Here is an 11,467-nt window from a genome sequence, read left to right as displayed (position 1 = left end):
GGCATCCTCTTGGCAAACACAGAAATCAAATGCTTACTTTACGCAGATGACCTGCTGCTGCTGTCCCCAACAAAGGAAGGACTACAGCAGCAACTTGATCTCCTACACAAATTCTCCCAGACATGGGCCCTGACAGTGAACCTAACTAAGACTAAAATCATGATATTTCAAAAAAGGCCCAGCCGCCAAAACCACCAATTTTTCCTAAATACAATCCCACTAGAACAAACAAAAAACTATACCTACCTTGGCCTAAACATCAGCAGCACAGGGAACTACAACCAAGCTGTAAAGGACCTGAGAGACAAGGCAAGAAGGGCATTCTATGCCATCAAAAGAAACATCAAAATAGACATCCCAATTAAAACCTGACTTAAAATACTGGTCTCTGTGATAGAACCAATTTCCCTCTATGGTTGCGAGATCTGGGGACCATTAGCAAACCATGACCTTGAAAAATGGGATAAACACCAAACCGAGACCCTACACACAGAACTCTGCAAATCCATTCTCCGTACCCAGCGAAAAACACCAAATAATGCATGCAGGGCAGAATTAGGACGATACCCACTCATAATCAAAATAAAAAAGAGAGCACTTAAGTTCTACAACCACCTAAAAGAAAGTGACCTAGATGCACTCCATAACAAGGCACTCACACAGTGAAACTCTAGAGAGATGCCCCCTCAGCCAGCTGGCCCTGGAACTCCGGGCACAAACACAAACAGAGCCACGAGATAGAAAACCCATTGGACTAAACTTATAAAACTATCAAAAGGAAAACTATCTGACACATTGGAAAGAAGCAACACAAAAGCAGAGTAAACTAGAATGCTATCTGGCCCTAAACAGAGAATACACAGTGGCAGAATACCTGAGCAATGTGACCGACCCAAAACAAAGAAAAATCTTAACCAGGTACAGACTCAGTGAGCACAGTCTCGCGATCGAGAAAGGCCGTCATAGGCAGACCTGTGTCCCGAGAGAAGACAGACTATGCACCCACTGCACACAAAATGAAGTGGAAACCGAGCTACACTTCCTAACCATCTGTCCATTGTACCAAGACATCAGAGACACATACTTCCCACAGATTACAACCACACACACAGATTTTGAAAACATGACCAATGACAAAAAAATCCCATATCTGCTGGGCGAAGTACAACAATGTGCAAACACAGCAGCAAGATTTGTGAGTTGCTGTGATAGGAGAAGGATATCAAATGGAACACAACCACCCTAAAGACTAACCATTGTGTATATTCCTGCACTATACCTGCATCGAGTGACCTTGGTACATAGAATTTGATCTATTGAAGATTCTGACCTTCAAATGTACATCATTTTTGTTTTGATTGTATTGCTGTATTGTTGTATTGTTCTTTCTGCTTTGGCAATGTAAACGTATGTTTTCTCATGCCAATAAAGCCCTTTGAATTGAATTGAATTGTGTGTTGAATGGCATTTGAATGGCATTTGTGGGCTTGTGAATGAATTTTCTCACATGTAATTTGTGCTCACTTGCATAGACCTGGCGAATTTAGCGTGGTGAAAGGGCAACAGTGTTCCGGGGGTGTGGGTGCTTCGGGCGATAATGTTTGTAGTAAACAAATGCATTGCCGCCGTGAGTGTGGACGGGAGGCATCTTTGGTGGCAGTGCAATGAGCAGTGTTTGGCGGGTGGTGTCGAGTGTTGGCGTTGGGCGCGATAGGAGGAGATAGCGTTGCAACACTGCGAAGGTAAGTGTGTGACGTCACTGCCGTGTGAGTGTGTGTGGGTGTAGTGTGTAAGATGGTGTTGTGGGTGTTGCAATAGCGACGTAGCTGTTGTGGCTTTGGGTTTCTTGCCATGTGTTGGGTACAAGTTCTCACTTGTTAATATAGATGGAGCAGAGCAATTTAGGGCCTTCAACAAGTACGCAACTTGTATTTTCAAATACAAATTACCTAATGATATGGCTCATCAAACTACATTTGGATTAAACGGGTTAATACAACATAACACAACTCTAGTAGTTGGAGTAGATTTTTTGGTGCTCGTGCAGCCGACCCTCATTTATATTTTTCATTTCATAAATGCTTTGTAATGAATATTGACATGACTCACATGCTGATTGGCTATAAGTACTTGTCTTGCACATTTTGTTGTTTATATTCTATAGCTTAGCCATTGAGTTCTCACAGACATTGTAGGCTATTACTATACCCCCCCCCCACCCCCAAAGTGTTTGGTACCCCTAAAATAAAATAAAATAATAATGAAAAAGAAATCTGTGCCCCCCTGCTGGGAGAGCCAAAAATTGCCTATGCAGACCCTGGATCGATTAACAGGATCACATGAAAGTCAAAGATTGAAGCTTTTTGCATAAGAGCTGATGTGGTTGTCTTTTCCAACTGCACATCGATGGCCCACATTACACATACAGGGATCATTACCGTAACATAACTACAGATCGTGGGAAATTAAAGCACAGCATTCTTCTTTGTACGACATACCGTATAGCAAAAATAGCGTTACATCGCTACCTGTTGTGAGATTTATAGATATTTTTGCCTCTTTTTTTCCCCTCCCCAATTTGGTCGTTATGCCAATCGATTCTCCCGCCCCAACACTCCCTGCTGACAGGTGCAGTCTGTACAGACAGTCCGTCTGTACGCATACAAATATACACGTACACATGTCACACCTGCCTGCCTGCCTGGCTTTCCTCGAACACCAGACACGGGGAGCGACAGCGCTGCATGCACCGTGGTGGATTTGGACTCCCCAGACTCTGTACTGCGCCAGTGTATGTACGGATACAGTATGTACAGTATGTACAGTAGACAACAATCAGAAAGACATGTCAGGGTCATATGGCTGATGTGGGTGTGTGGAGGCTCTCGCTAAGGGCCAATGGTGGAAAGTAACTAAGTACATTTACATAAGTATTGTATTTAAGTACAGTTTTGAGGTTTTGTTTTTTTACTTTACTGGAATATTTGCATTTTTCTGTAGCCTACTTTTACTTCTACTCCACTACTACAGAAGCAAATATTGTACTTTTACTCCACTACAATTATTTGAAAACTTTAGTTACTAGTTACTTTGTAGATTTGGATTATTATAGCCCGATCTACAAGCTCACAATGCGTCGTGACGCGACGCATTGTGAGCTTGTAGATTGGCTATTTTCTAAAGATTGTTATGCATTTGAAAATTTTAAAAGAGACAATCTGCACAATGAATGAGTAGCCTACTCTTACTTGTGGTACTCCTACATTTCGATGCCGATACTTTTGTACTTTTACTCAAGTCGATTTTGAATTCCAGACCTTCACAATAACGTATTTCTGTATTGCAGTATTGATACTTTTACTTAAGTAAAACATTTGATTACTATATTTCCACCACTGTGTACTGTATATAGCCTACAGTATACATAGACAACAAACAGAAAGACATGATGTCAGTGTCGTATGGCTGATGTGGTTGTGTGGAGGCTCTCTCTCGCTAAGGGCCAGGCAGCAGATGTGCTGCTGGCCTGCTCACCACGTCAAGCAGAGATAAAGCCTTGTCATCCAGTCAGGTAATTGGCCGTTGTTTACATTGCAGTTGGCAGGAACCGTCGTCTATTTATCACCTGACACATCTGTATGTGTGTTCATTAGCGTCGACGAGCTCTACACTAACACACATGATGTAGCCTCCCAGGCTGCAAATTTCACAAGAGGAACGTTTTCCACCGATTCGTACGGCAGCCATTTTGCGCTTACACTGCATTCACACTAGTAGGGGGAAAAAGCTACGAAATGACTGCTGCCATAGCTACACTGTCGCCTATAGTCCCTGTTTTAGCGTTGCTCAACACGTTCGTTGACATCTCGTACAGTAGATAGCCCCAAGCGTGGAGCCGATGAGTGAGAAAGATATAAAAGGAAGAGAAAACGGCTGGGGTTGCAGGGAAATGGCTGATGGTAGAGGATTAGTTTTCCTCGCGACATTCTAAATCCTACACGGCTTGTCCTTATAACCACGCCGGCTTCTGTGACCAACGCGGAAGTGCCTCTCACCTATAACAAGACTAGTTTTTGGGCCGATAAAGTATAGTTTCTGACTGCGACAGAGGTCTCAAGCGTAATTGAGCCACGTGAGGCACCACCGAGCTAAAGCGAGCAGGCCGGTTGCCGTGCCGAACATTGCGAAGTTCGATTGAGCCGACTCAGGGTCGTTCTATAGTTCCAACCCGATAGGCAGAGAATACGGTAGTAAAACATGTTCTATCGAGAGCGTTTTCCCTGACTGCCACTCAAAGTGGCTACTGACCATTATAGACCGGTCCGAAATGCCAAAAGCCTGAAGCCTGTAGGCATTTTTGAGGAAAAGTATACTTAATGTGTTGTTTCTATACGATTTTGATGTGCTGAATCCATTTCTGCCGTATGCCGAGTGATCACTGTGTGTTCAGAAATTGAGTAATTAGTATAATGAATCACAAAACACTGTAAATGGGCTATAATTCTGATGAATAATTGTGCTTAATGGGTTGTTTCTATATGATTTTGATGTGCTGAATCCATTTCTGCCGTATGCCGAGTGATACAGGTCACTCACTGTGTGGTCAGAAATTGAGTAATTAGCATAATGAATCACAAAAAACTGGAAATAGATATAATTTTGATAAATAAATCTTATAAATGCCCTGTGAGCCTGGTTTCCAGAGTAATTTGCTGCGTTCCATGATTTGTTTTATCACTCCACTTGACAAAACAAATCACGGAACATAGTGAATCAGGCTGGGAACCAGGCTAGAGCCCTGGGGCTCTGGTGAAGATTCCAGCCACACATCTGGATGTTGTGCTTCTCAGGAGCCATGACGTTCTGGTGACTCCTGCCATTCACAGAGTGAGAAATAGACCTCGAAGATGCGTCAATTCAAATCGTCAGAACATCTAAGGGTAGCCATACATCAAAGAAGCGCTGCTCTCACTCCCTTGACAGTAGGTGTACAGTTGTCATGAGCTATGTTAGTTTATGGCTGTGACTTGTTCTCAGGCTTGTGCTCTGCTACACACTTTCTTCAAAGGACCCCCCCCCCCCCTCCCCTCCTGGACATTTACATGTCTCTGAATAATGCATTGGGTTTTCTACTTCACACCAATATCTGACCTCTGACCACTTCACAGAGCTCTATAGTGCCGTCCTGATCAGGAGTACTATTCCATTCACTAAATGTAATCTTGTCTTCACCAAGAATACATTTTAGTATATGGAACGGCATATTTTTAGGGGACTTCTGCTTCCTATAAAATGGCCAGAAACCATGCACTCACTGTCTTTGTTCTCATATCCCCGGGTTCAAGAGCACCAGACAGTAATGTGTACAGTGCAGCTATGTGGCTGTAACTCATTCTGGGGGTGAGTTCTACAAAGCAGAAATCCCCATTATATTTATTGAATAGCTAATTTATAGAATTCAATGTGTTTTGGGTCACCACCAGGGGCCTAATGTATACATTACTTTGCCCAGGGTGCCTAAAACATCACCATGATGTTGGAAGAGGAATAAAAAAAACGGGGACCCTTATTTTACCGTCATACAGTAGATTCTTTTTTTTTAATATATATTTTTTATCCCACGATTTTGTAACCCATTTTTCACCTCTGTGTCAATCATCTAATGTGATCCTGGGCTCTACACACCCTCCACCAACCTGGGGAGAGCAACGGACTTAACTCATGCTTCCTTCATGCTTGAGTGTCCAAGTTGCTCCTTTACACCTGACAGGGGGGAGTTTCCCTGGTTGGACGTAGCACGTGGAAGGAACACGTTATTCCAACCAGTTCCTTTCCCCTCCATCAGGCGCCCTGGCTGGCCAGGGGGGTGCAGTTTAGAGACCAGGATTACTGCATGTTTTTTAGAGGGTACCTACCCTAGGGGACACGGGGAGAACATGCAAACTCCACACAGAAAGGCCCTTTTGCCAACCCCGCCTTCGGGTATGGGCACTGATGACGCGGAGGAGGAAACACGCCGCCAGCACCCACAGCGCCCCGAGCGGGAATCGAACCCAGGACCTTCTAGCTGTGAGGCGACAGCACTACCAACTGTGCCACCGTGCCCCACATAGATACGTAGATTCTGACAGAGAATTTGCCATCACCTAAAGGTAATTTGAATACACTGAATTAGTCTAGACGAGCTTTGAAGATCTGAGCCATGCTGTGAGAATTCAACAGAACCTAACACTTGGATCTGTTGTCCTGGGACCTATCCTCACCTGTTCCCCCCATCCCCCTCTCTTCCTGTGTCTGCAAACAAAAGGTCCATTCATCAGTACGAGCTTGTATTCACTTCTGCGTCCTGCCCCTGGGTCCACCTTGTGGGTGGGACTAACTGTATATAAACTGTACCTGTGTGCTTGTATCGTCATGCTTGCCTTGGAGACCGGCCTGTGAGCTGGAGCATCCGTGTACGTTGTGTGTGCACGTTAAATAAACCTTCAAGCCAGACCTTCAAGCCTCTTGATTCCTCACGCGTTTAGAGTGTGTAAAACTGCCACGTCAATTCTTATTTGGGTTACATTGGACTTTCAAAAAATGCTAAATACTAAATGGGAATTACTCAATTTCTGACAAAACGGTGACCCCGAATCACTCAGCATACGGCAGAAATGGATTCAGCACATCAAAATCATATAGAAACAACACACCCTGGCCAGCCGGGGCGCCTAATGGAGGGGAAAGAAACTGGTCGGAATAACGTGTCCCTTCCACGCGCTACGTCCGGCCGGGGAAATTCCCATCTGTCAGGTGAAAAGAAGCAGCTTGGACTCCTCATGCATAGAAGGAGGCATGAGGTCAGTCCGCTGCCCCCCCCAGGTTGGCAGAGGAAGTGTAGCGCCCAGGATTACATTAGATAATTGGCACTGGGTGAAAAGAAAATTGAATTTAAAAAAAAAGAAACAACACATTAAGCACAATTTCTTATCAGAATTATAGCCCATTTCCAGTTTTTTGTGATTCATTATGCTAATTACTCAATTTCTGCCCACACGGTGACCCGTATCCAGTATCCATGAAAGAAGTGTAGATAGCAAGAAAACAAAAGCTTAGGGGTTAACGAAGGGCCCAATTCATACTTCATCGCATCATAGGTCTTTTGATTTCCGAGCAGATATTAGGAATTTATTGCGAACGCAGTGAGCCACTTAGTATGACAGCAAGGGCTGAATGTCTGTGTGTCACGCTGTTACACCACCCGCCCGCCACCAGAGGGCGCAGCTAGACAGCAAGGGCTGACGCAGCTAGACAGCAAGGGCTGAATGTCTGTGTGTCCCGCTGTTACACCACCCGCTGCTGCTTAACAACGACACTGTCTGTAACTTGCTCGCTGTTACACCACCCGCCGCTGCTTAACAACGACACTGTCTGTAACTTGCTGTACTAGGCCCAACATAAAAATAATACTGTCACAACGACACTGTCTGTAACTAGGCTATGTGTACTAGTGTGTGCATATGGGCTAACGTTAGCTAAGCAGTCACAGTCCTGTTTACTGCTGCTCAACAACGACACACCAGAGGGCGCAGCTAGACAGCAAGGGCTGAATGTCTGTGTGTCCCGCTGTTACACCACCCGCCGCTGCTTAACAACGACACTGAATGTCTGTGTGTCCCGCTGTTACACCACCCGCCGCTGCTTAACAACGACACTGTCTGTAACTTGCTCGCTGTTACATTCTCACTAATTCGTAATTTATTCTAATTGTTATTGCAATTTACGATCTGCGTTCGCTTCCCGCGTTCTCGCGTCTTACTTGTTATATTGGTCTGATATACTTTGTCATATAGTTGCGTGCCGAAAATAGCTGACATACAAGTTCACAGCGTGCCACAAAGTATAAGCAACACGTTTTCAGCTTGTAGATTGGCCCTCTTCGGCGCCCAACTCTGTCGTACGACGGAATGGAAATGATAGAGGGAAGGAAGGCTTCACTACAGCTGCTCAGGAACCAGATGGAGAACCGGCTGAATCACAGCCAGGGAAATGGACCCATCATCAGCCCAAGCCTTAAAAATTTGTTCATTAAAAACCTGAGTGAGAGAGATGGAGAGCAGGGGATTGGGGAAAGAGGGGGGCTAACTACAGCATATGAAATGACAAATTAAAATTCAAAGCCGTTTCACGGCAGAGTGACTCCGAAATACAGAGCTTAATAGATTAAATATCAGAATTATGTGCCTGCCAACCTTTCTATTAATTACTGAATCGCGTTCAACATGTATTAATTATATGCTCACAGACGGCCTGCATCTCGTAATAAGGGAAAAGGGATAAAGGCGCTCTTTATCATCCTCATTATGAAAGTTAGGATATCATTCCGCAAATGATCCCCTTCATGAATTATGAATATCATGGCATTAGGGCGTTATCTTCCTGCATTCCATCCCAGCACACACAGCAGAATCCTCGTCTTAATTGTCTCCACCAGGCCGAAGGCATGTGGGGAGAGTATGTTTTGCACTTCGTCCGTCCGTGTGTCCGTCCGTCCGTGTGTGTGTCCGTCCGTCCGTGTGTGTGTCCGTCCGTGTGTCCGTGAACAGCTAATCTCGGCCACCGTTAACCCGGTCGATGCCAAATTTTGCACACACACTCCCTGGATGCCAACGATGAACCTCTGCCCCAAACTTTCCAGAACGGCCTGTTATAGCGCCACCAGGAGGCCGCTTTGTGCAAAACAAGTTTTTTCACAGTACACCTACAGATTTTGTCCAAACATCACGCAAATTAGTACACAGTCTCTCTAGAGCCATTCAACGAAACGGGTCTTTCAGATTTCTCAGACTCCATCCTGATTGGTTAAGATTGGCTTCCAAAGTTCACAGGAGTGCTCAGTTTCAAACAAAATGCTGCAAATCATGAACACATCGCGTGATTTCCGTGAAATTGTGCACGCACATTCCCACTAGGCCGAGGACGAAATGCCACATGAACAATTTCAACTCAGCCTCAAGGTGGCGCTATAACTGGCCGAAAAGTGTTTTTACCTCTAACTGCACGGATCTGTGGATAACCTGGTGGAGACCTGTGCTCAGAAGGGCACTTTTTCTAGTTTGACTATGTAAAACACTAGCACTGTAAAGATTCACTCTTAAATTGACTCTTATTGTCCATTTTGGGTCCAGAGTTAATTTAACACACATTGTGCTCTACAAATTATCACATCGGGTGCTAACGTGTGTAGATTCTTTAGCACGACAGATTTGACACTCGAGTCTTTTTGCATATAATATTACAAGTAAGACGCGCAAACGCGGGAAGCGAACGCAGCTCGTGTGTGTGTGGTTGTGTGTGTGTGTGTGTGTGTGCTACAGCTGCGCCCTGTGTGTGTGTGTGTGTGCTACAGCTGCGCCCTCTGGTGGCGGGCGGGTGGTGTAACAGCGTGACACACACACAGACATTCAGCCCTTGCTGTCATAGTAAGTGGCTCACTGCATTCGCAATTATATGCAAAAGTGTCAAATCTGTCAATACACATTCAACACCCAGCACATTTCACATAGTGAGATGACATCCATGTATCTACTTCTGGAACTATGGGATAAGGTGGAATAGGTGGGAATAAGGATCCCATGAGGCATTCTGGAGACTCGTTTCATGATTGTGCCATTAGTAGCCTAGCACATTCTCTACTTGGTGTTCTGGTATGCCAGGGAGATAGAGAGAGTCTGAGACTTATCATCAAATTACAGAATGTACTGAAAAGACTGCAAACTTTTATTCACGATGGAGGGTTTCATTCTACTGAGAACATTATATTCTGGTCACATATTCTGAAAATGTCGTTTGGTGATTGTGATTCGCCTAATTTGCATTTCCACAATGAAGTACATTCAAAACCATATTCTTCAAAGCATCAAGCTACACTTTATCAGTATATCCCATTGTTCTGATCTGAGATCAATAATATGCACTCCGAACATTAGGGTGTACTGATGCATTCCGTATGCCTGATGACAAGAAACAAACTTTAGCCGTTGAAAAATCATAAAAATGTGTGCAAATCTTTGAATATTTTTAAGTTTTTAACTCATGTCTTTGCTTCTGGGTTTTCCCTGGAACAACATATTTTCAGATGGGTTCGGCTGCCAAATACAGATAATTCTGCAGGTCCTTGACATGAAAAGGTTTGAGCAACAGTGCACCACAGATACGTTTTTCAGAAAATTGTCAGGATTTGGAAGACCGGATTTTGTAGAATCTGTTCTCAGGTCTAAATGGGTTAAGGAGCATCAAAGGAGCCTCTTCCGAACCCCATTATATAGCAGACAGGCCATGGTGCATGTTCCAGGACATTCCCAGTAGACTGGTCCATTTTTCAGGCTGCCTAGGTTTATGTGTGGACAGTGCTTTTAAGGTCAGTTTGTGAATAAGTGCAAGTGAACAGACAAATGGTAGATGTCAGTCCACAAGGTTCCCAGTACGTTCCCGGGCTCCCCGAGAGTTAGTGTCGAAGTGTCCTCGAGCAACCCTAATTGCTCGCGATGTGCAGGTTGGTGCGGTTTCCTCCGCCATCGGTGTATGAATGTGAGTGAATGGGTGAATGTAATATATATATATAAACGGCCATAGACATGACAAATGTGATGAGGTCAGCACATTTTGGGCACATTTAGGCAAGTGGCTAGGGAGTGTATTTTGTGCAAAACTAATGCTTGACATGTCACATGCTATTTAAAGCAAAAGGAATTTGACATTTTTGCCAGCCATAAGATGTTAATGGTAGGGTCACAATAAACCCCTATAAACAAGATTGCCCAATACTAACAGCCGGTCAGCAAGTGGATTCAAGAATGTATGTATATAGCCAATAAAAAAGACTATATTATACCAAATTTCCCACTTTAAACAAAAGAAGCCTGTCAGCTGCCGGACTATTATCGTATTGTTTTGCAATGGAAATAATCAGTATTGAATAGTTTTGCAATCGAAATAATCCATTTAATCAATACTAAGTACTTGTGCATTGTATTTAGCAATTATAAGAAAAAACTTGTCAAATTGCAAGGTGCTATTTTCCAAAGAATCGTGTAAAGTCACATCACACCTGTGTGAACTGAGCGCTGTGCAACTCTATAGTGTACTGTACTGTAGTTGTATCGTTATAGTTATACTTGGATTGTTATAGTAATAGTGCTCACTGTGAATGTCCCTTCAGCCTGCTCAACAGTGCCACTTTAGGTCACTCAGCGCCAGCGGTATTGCAGCTGTTCATAATACCCCAAACGGACAGACAGAGAGACAGACATAGAGACACAGAGACACACACGGCCACTCGGCGGTGTGCACCTCTCACATTTTTTTAATATATGTTTTTAAACATTTCAACACCACGGATCGGGGCCCCTGGGATCAAACCTTTTCAGATTGGTGTCCGCAGTCCAAATACATTTGATTGATTTGGGGGGGTCCTTTGACAACC

Source organism: Protomyctophum parallelum, assembly GCF_964188405.1.
Source record: "Protomyctophum parallelum genome assembly, chromosome: 10".
Taxonomy (NCBI): Eukaryota; Metazoa; Chordata; class Actinopteri; order Myctophiformes; family Myctophidae; genus Protomyctophum; species Protomyctophum parallelum.
Note: the sequence above shows the minus strand (reverse complement) of the source record.